At 41.9% G+C, this 8,352-nt stretch overlaps 1 long non-coding RNA gene across 1 annotated transcript; it reads left to right on the forward strand.

Moving 5' to 3' along the window:
* Positions 4,598–7,337, forward strand: LOC110396286. The gene is made up of 2 exons (XR_002436899.1): positions 4,598–4,700; positions 5,496–7,337. It is a non-coding gene; the product is annotated as an uncharacterized LOC110396286 (long non-coding RNA).

Here is an 8,352-nt window from a genome sequence, read left to right on the forward strand (position 1 = left end):
GCATTGTTACTGGCAAATGACCTTTGAAAATAAAACACAAGTGACTTTTCCAAGTCATTTGTAGTCTCTATGAAGTGGAAGGATTTGACTGGTAACAGGAGATTGATTTGGGCCCTAAGTAAACGTAAGTGGATGGAAGAAAACAGCAAAATGAAAAGAAAAATGGATTATCAGAGAGCCTGACAGGAACAAGACAATGCCAAAAAAGCAAATGAAATGTAATAATGAAATCAAGTTTTGCCTGTGATGCTTCAGCCTTTACCAAAACAAGGCTTATTGCACTTGGCAGTGAGCTGCAAGAAAGGGGAAGTACAGCAAATGAGTGGAGCTTTTTCTTTTTTGTCTGTTCTCCTGTGAATTTGCCTTCAGCAGAGCATGACAAGGAAGATGCATTTCCTAGAAGTACCACGTGCACCTTCTCACTAAAGAGAAATACTAGAGATTTTTAAGCAAATTTCTCACCTAAGTTCACCCACTGTGCCCTCCCATTGTCTTCTAGGCACAGCAACCAGCCTTGAAGGAGAAACCTCAATGTCTTGGCCACCACATGGAAGCTGACCCAACACCTCTCAGCCTCAAAACATTGCTGGGTTATGGCTATTTTTGCCAGGAGACACAAGACAGTCAGACAAATTTGACCATACCGATCTGCGTAATGCTTGCACACAGGGAAAGGCTGACCTTAGCGGGAGTTTTGCAGTGGGATTTCAAAACTGAGAGACAGAGTTGCAACACAGACAACTGAGAACAGCCACAGCTTGCTGGCTGGAGATAAGGAGCATATTTTAAGTGCTGTGGTGAAATGGTGTGACCTTGCTATTCCGAGGAAGCAAGGATCTGATCCCAGGCCCCTCAAAGTCAATGGAACTACCTCAGATGTAAGTGAATCATCAAAACCAGCAAAACTACAAGGTTTAGCTGTATCCTTCCCATGCTCTGCCACTTGGAAATGTGCAGAGGCTGTGACAAGATACCCACTCTCAGAAGTTTGTAATCCTCACATTATACATGCGATTGCTTCTATATAGTATATATGGTTCTCTAACCCTTAGGGGACATGCCAGTAACATCTAAACCAGGCTGAGCAGGCACACTGTCTTCATTGTCTTTCACTTTCTTTTTCCCCCTGTAAAAAGCAACCTATTGCCTTGGCAAATCAAATGCAGAAAGCTGCATGCCTCTACTTTTGTTCAAAGAAATATTTTCATATTTTTTCTTCTTCTCGAAAATCAGGCTTGAAGTTCTTTCAGTGTGCACCAAGACATCTGTCTTGCGTAGGTTCAGCTGCCACCATTTCAAATAACTTGTCATGTGTATCTGTTCTATAAGACAAATCATTAGATATTTTTTGCTTAATGCTATATTTATCAGGGCAGAAGGGAATCTCCCAGCTCTGCGAAAACTTCGTCATAAGGCAAATCTGAGCAAAAGCACTGAAGAATATCTTTCTTTCCTCTAATGAGGCAGTATCGACATCCTGAATGGAGAGCTTCCCAGCTCTACTACAGGTGCTGGCACAGTAATTCAGGATTACAAGAGACTTTTTGTCCTTCTTGGTACCTTGGATCATGCAGTACAAAGCTCATGAGCTTCTTCTTAGCAAGGCTGTGGCTGTGACACGCATTGGTCAACAATTCTAGATGCTTACAGTAAAATAAAGTTTTGCTTTTTCATTTGAAATAATTCAGCAGAAACAGCAGTTCTTCCCACTAGAAGGATACGCATATTGCATACCTCATTAAGAAGTATGAAATCTGCTCACATCTCCTCCCTCTTCACTTCCTCTTGCTGCTTTCCACATGTACATGGAGGGATCTTGCACTATCCTTTTACTGTTGTCAAAATACCAAGGCTTTTACCTATTGTGTTCCAATTAGGTACTAACAGCACTTCAGGGACTGATGCACTTAGTTCTTCATAATTATAGCAGTTCCTGCTTTCATCCCAAGGGTACTCCGTAAGACAACCACTGATATTTATATAGTCTCATAAGACTGTAGCCAGGTGAAATGAAGGAATGGGAAAATCTATCAAAACAAATTTGGAGAGTAAAACTGCTAATTTCAAATTTTATGCTTTGGTGCCAAATGGAAGTACTGATGCTACGGTTACGGCTCAACTTGCCATTTTTATTAGAGACATTGATAATGAATGTAACATCACTGAAGAAGTGACTTCTTTGGTGCCATTAAAGATACAACTAAATCTCTTGATTTGTACAAAGCTCTAAAAGTTACATTAAAGCAATTTTCTTTAACCTTTGTCAACATATCTGGTATAGCTATTGATGGTGCCCCTGGTGATGGCTGGTAAAAAAGAGGACCTTATAAAACTAATGGGAGACAATGCATGTGCTGGCAGCAGCTCACGTTTGATGAAATAGCACTGCATTGTACATCAAGAAAATTTATTTGTGAAAGCGTTAAGAATGGATAATGTTGTGCAAATCATCACCAAAGCTGTGAATTCCATAAAGTCCAAGGAACTGAATCATCACCAATTCCAGGAGTTCCTTAAAAGTATGGATGCTGATAATGGGGACATCTTTTACTTATCTGAAGGGAGGTGGCCAAGTCAGGGTAACATGCTAAAAATGTTTTATGGATTGCAAAATGAAATCAAATCATTTATGGAATCAAAAGGAAAATTTGTGCCAGAACTTGAAGGTGAAAAATGGCTCAGATTTAGCATTTTTGGTGGATTTGACTGCTCATTTAAATGAGCTAAACCTGCATCTTCAAGGTGAAAATCAACTTATCTGTGCTGTGTTTCATACCATAACAGCATTCAAAATGAAACTTACATTATGGCAAGCTGAAGTTATGGCAAATAACATTGGCTGAACACAGTTCTGTGAACAGTGAAAAATATGCAGCTGTGCTTTCCATTGTGATAAAGGAATTTGAGAATAGGTTTCAAGATTGCTGAAAAAAATCAATTACTTGATATATTTAGGAATCCATTTTCAGTCGACATAAATACATTAACTGCAAATTTGCAAATGGAATCAGATGCACAACTCAAAGAAAAATGTGACCATATCTCTTTATCAGAATTTTATAAGCCCTCTCTTACCAAACAAAAACATCCCTCCCTTCACAATCAGCCTTATTCATGTCATTGCTTTTTGGCAGTACATAATGAACAACTGTTTTCAAGGATGAAGCACAGGAAGAGTAAAATGTCATCAGAAATCTCTGAGGAGCACCTGAGAACTCACTAAGAATTGTAGCCACTGCCATTGAACCAGCCTCATGCATTAGTTTCACAAAAACAAGGTCAGATATCCAACTGCTTTTACGGTTTTGCTACTTCCTTTTTGTGTGTTTTAATAAAATATATATTTTTAAAGTTCTGGTATATGTTAACTATATTATGTATTTTAAATAGACCCAAGACAATTCCTCTTCACTCAGTACAGCCCAGGCAAGCCAAAATGTTGCACACCCATGGTCTAGACTTTGACTAACTAAAAAAAATAACATCCTTTGATCCTTCAAAGAACATGTTGCTGTTCTGATAAAATAACTTTTGTAACAATTAAAGTACTTACACAGTGTACTTAAAGTACACAATTTTTGCAGAACGTGTATTCAATATATTTTCTGCAGCAGGAGCATTAAGCAAAAACATTGAGTTGGATTCTGATTCTTTAGATTCTTTCAACTGTTTAACACCAGATCATTTGCAGAGAGACAAAAAACAGATAAAGACATAAGTAATCACTTCTGGTTACACATACAATATATGCTGCTTTTCCTTTTTGGCCTGATTCTGTACATCCATGGTGTTTAAGAGACCACATTGGTCAGGTACCTTTCAATACTTGTGTAATATATTTTAACTCACCAAACAGTATCACCGAGCAGTTGATGTTTCCAGGATGTTGCACTGCTACAAGTTTTGTGAAAACTGGCATCTAGCTAGAGGAGAGCAGTCCAGGAAGTATTTCTGCTGCCTGTTGTAAGCTGTGCTTGGCAGCAGCTGGCAACCCATCAGCACAAATGTGCTGCCTGGCTGATGAGCAGGGATGCAGTTCATCATTACCTGCAGGCATCATAGATGACAGAGGGAAGCTGCCTACAAAGAAACAGGACACGAACCAGGCTTATTTAGGTATCAAGGTTTAGTTAGTTCTGCTGTTCATTAAGAACCCTGTTTTATAGAACATTAAAATACTTCTGGTGTGTCCCTTCATAACCCTTTTAACATAAGGCAGCATAATTCAGAAAAAGAGGAAAGTACACAGCAATAAGAGACATGGAGTGCAAGATCCAGTGACCAGTTCCTGCAGGATGGGTAGTGACACTTTGATGAGGAAATAAGAAAAGAGCTAGCAGCTATTTGTTTTCCAACATACTGGTTTTCCTTGTATAAACAAAAGTATATCATGTAAATATGAGGACCGTACAAATGCCAAATTTTACTTTGTTTTCATTATTTTTTGCCCTCAAGCAATCTGTTAACAATGTGTGCAGTAGAATTGCTAGGTCACAGTCTGAACTAATGGATAAGCACCAGGTGAGAAGGCATGGCTAACCCAGGGAGCTCAGGTGCAAGCAATGTACCTGAGTGTCCAGAAGGAGTGGAGCCAGGATCAACCCCTCCTCACCCTCATTTAAGGGTTAGCAGCTAAGAGAACAGCATCTCTCTGGATGGAGATTGTACTCCTTTTGAGCTAGTGCTGGTCATGGGAAGGGGTGAGCAAACTTGCCTTCTTTTTTTACCTGCTGTTGCTTTATAGGGTTTGCATCCTACTAGAAAGCACTTTTATTGCCTTCTTTTGCTATGTAAATGTGACTTTTTTTAGTAGTTTACTGGTCACAGTAGAAGCCCTGATGGCCAGCCATTTCCATGCCTGGACTGAAGTAGGTTGGAGGATAGTCAGGGTATATAACTGCCCTTGCAGGGCAGAGGTTTCACCCATTATTTGTATTGCTACAGTCTCAGTGGCAAAAGTAAAAATAAAATTAAAAAAAAGCTTACAGTAAGTAAACAGCTTGTAGATGTGCTAGCCATGGGTCAAAATAGGGGATGAGTTAGACTCTCTAGAGAGATTCAGGATTGCGTAAAATAGCTAGTGGTTATAGGGTTTTCCCTGAGCATATCCTATTTTAAAAAAAAAACTGACTTGCTGAAACGCTTCCCTTTTAACAAAAGTCTTTCTGTAGGTGGTTAGAAACTTTACCTGTACTTAGTTCATAGGATCATTAAGGTTGGAAAGGCCTCTAAGATCATCTAGTCCAACTGTCAGCCCACGCCTGTCACTGCTCTAGACCATGTTCCTCAGTGCCACATCTACTGATTTCTTGAACACCTCCCTGGGCAACCTGTGCCAATCCCTCATCACTCTTTTGGTGAGGAAATTTTTCCTAACGTCTGACCTGAACCCACCCTGGTGCAACTTAACTTAAGACAACAGGTAACGGCCTTATGATATACTCTGCTATCTGACAGAAAATTTAACATGCCTTATGTCTCTGCTTTCTTTAAAGCACCCCGAGTCTGAAACTTCATCCTCTGTGATGCATGCCATCTTGTAAAAAGAAGAAGACAAAGTTGTGCCTCAGCTGGTGAACCAAACTTGCCCTGATCCAGAAGCCAAATTTAGATAAAACATCTACATGCATACGATGACATCCAATCCTCCAAAAGAGATGGGCTACATTCAAATTTTGAGACAGCAAATAACTCTTCACCACCAGTACTTACCACCATACCAGCACAGCCAGGAGCACTCATTCTTTTGCAGGACATCAGAGGACAGCAGCTGTTCTAGTGAAGAGAGGGAAGCTCAGGGGACTGCTGGAGGAAGCAGGCCTCCATCATACCATTAGTGATGGCTCGGCCTACACAGCAGCAAGCAACCAGTCTGTCACTACTGGGCTTTCTCTGGAAAGTCTTCATAGCTTTTCCTCTATAATTTATTGGTTTCTTCATGTAGATGGAGCACAAGGTTATTAGAAAAATCTGCCTAGCTTCATTTGTGCCAGAACATTCATTTATTTTGCATGGATTAAGATCAGCTTGATGTCTGTTAGGGAGAAAGGCAGTCTCCCATTGCTGTGAGGCTTTTGCCCTTTGCCTGAACAGGCCCAGTGAGCAAATACTGGTTTAATAAACCACAGTGACCCAGAATCCTTGCTTGAGGAACAAAGAAAGCTGCTATCCTAATCTCAAAAATTAGCCACTGACCAAGGACTGAAGTAAATTCCTGAGGGGGTGGGTTGAGGTTTCAGACAGAAACATCATCCCATGCAGTCTGGTCTGTGTGATGTGTGAAGCAAGGCCTCCCCATTGGGCTGCAGGAATATCACACTGCTGGAAGGCAGAGCAGCCTCTGGTAGGTACAGGGCAGTGAGAAACTCAGTGGAAGTTGGTACAGCAGCACAGCCAAATAGTCTGGCTGTAACAGAGGCACCTGGGCATCTTGCTAACCTCACAGGGTTGCTTTTCAATCTTTTAAATGGAAAAACAAATGCCAACCATCTGTTAGCAACTCCTTCAGCAAGGCAGAGCGGAGAGGTTCATTAAATCAGAGAAGGGCTTAAAAACATAAATCCACAAACAGACTAAACAGACTAATACTGTACCAGAGCAAAATAAGATAGTGCTTTCAAAATGCCCAGCTAAAGGTTAGTGGGCTGCAGGCAAAATAGGGTAAAGCAAGGAATCAGGGAGGAGGTACAGGAGATGAAAGCCAGCAAAGAGATAGGTATAGATCTCAGTAGAGTGCAAATACCTCGGGGACGCATTTCACTGTACCCACATGGACCCACTTCAGAAAGGTCTGAAGTGACCCACATGGACTCTGGCTTTGACAAATCAAACAGAAATGAGCAAATTGCAGTAAGCATGTGCCAGCCCTGGGCAGACAAGGGGTTCCTGTGGTATGTCCATCCCAAGTGCTCCCACATGTACCTGCTCTGTAGCCATGGGACAGCAAGGACAATTGGGGAGCAGTCAGCTCTGGAATCAGATGGAGAGAAGGCAGCTGTCTATGCTCTTATGACTTGCCAAGCACAAAAATGCTCTGCACAGGGCATCTGATCCACGGCGCAGGGAAGAGACATCCAAAGTCATTCATCCCATCTTCTTCTAGCAGGGCTACCCCTAAACGCTGCATCACGAGTCAGTGATCGTCAATCAGGCAGTGGCTTTATATGCTGGGTCCTGACAACTGCCAAGTGTGAAGAACCCCATAGTTCTCTGGTCTCCTCTTGAACAAAATCAGGTGGAAGTGAGATTGCCCTTTCTGTTGCTGAAGCCCAAACCCACTCCATGTGACAGGGTTTTAGATTCACTCCCTGAATGAATTATCACAGAGGGCTCCTCTGTTCAAAATTAATCAATGTAAATTGTAGAATGGCTTGAGTTGGAAGGGACCTCGAAGCCCACCCAGCCCCAACCCCAGCAGTGGGCAGGGCTGCCCCCCACCAGCTCAGGCTGCCCAGGGCCCCATCCAACCTGGCCTTGAGCACCACCAGGGATGGGGCACCACAGCTTCTCTGGGCAGCTGTGCCAGGGTCTCACCGCCCTCTGGGTAAAGAATGTCTTCCTCACATCTGACCTAAATCTCCCCTCTTTTAGTTTAAGGCCATTCCCATTGTCCTATCACTATCAGACTATGTAAAAAGTTGATCTTTCTCATGCTTATAAGCTCCCTTCAAGTATTAGAATGCCCTAGTGAGGTCTCCCGTTCTCTTCTCCAGGCTGAACGAGCCCAACTCTCTGTTTGTCTTCAGAGAAGTGCTCCAGTGCTCTGAGAATCTTTGTGGCCTTCCTCTAGACCTGCTCCAACAGCTCCACATCCCTCCTGTACTGAAGGTCACAGGCCTGAACACTGTAAAGTGTATTCAGAGTATCATAAAATGATATGAGTAAAACTTGCCACTGGAACTAAAGTACAAAATTCTGGTCTGGGAAGTCACCAAACTGGAGAGCTGGAAGGAGAAAGACTTTGAAGAGGAAAGGATTTGTTGTAGCAAAATAAGACAATAGGAGAAACTCCAAATTTTATATTTAAGAGAAAGTCTCTTTGCATTGATCATAGAATCACAGTGATCACAGAATCACAGAATTTAGACTGGAGGAGGCCTTCAATATAATCAAGTCAAACCATCAGCCTGACTTAATGAGTCCCATCACACAGAATCTAGAATCATTTAGGTTAGTTTCGTGGCTCAAATGAAGCTACTTTGTATTGAAAAGGAGCGCATGGCACCCAGTCCTTCAGATGAGTCATTCAAATCCACAATTTAATGCTGAAAAGACAAGACCTCAGGCACTCAACGTAACTGTCAGAGAGACAGCCTGCCCTTTTGCCCTTCCTTCTCAGCTGGGAAACAGGGA

The sequence above is a fragment of the Numida meleagris genome, chromosome 3, assembly GCF_002078875.1.
Source record: "Numida meleagris isolate 19003 breed g44 Domestic line chromosome 3, NumMel1.0, whole genome shotgun sequence".
NCBI classification, from domain to species: Eukaryota; Metazoa; Chordata; class Aves; order Galliformes; family Numididae; genus Numida; species Numida meleagris.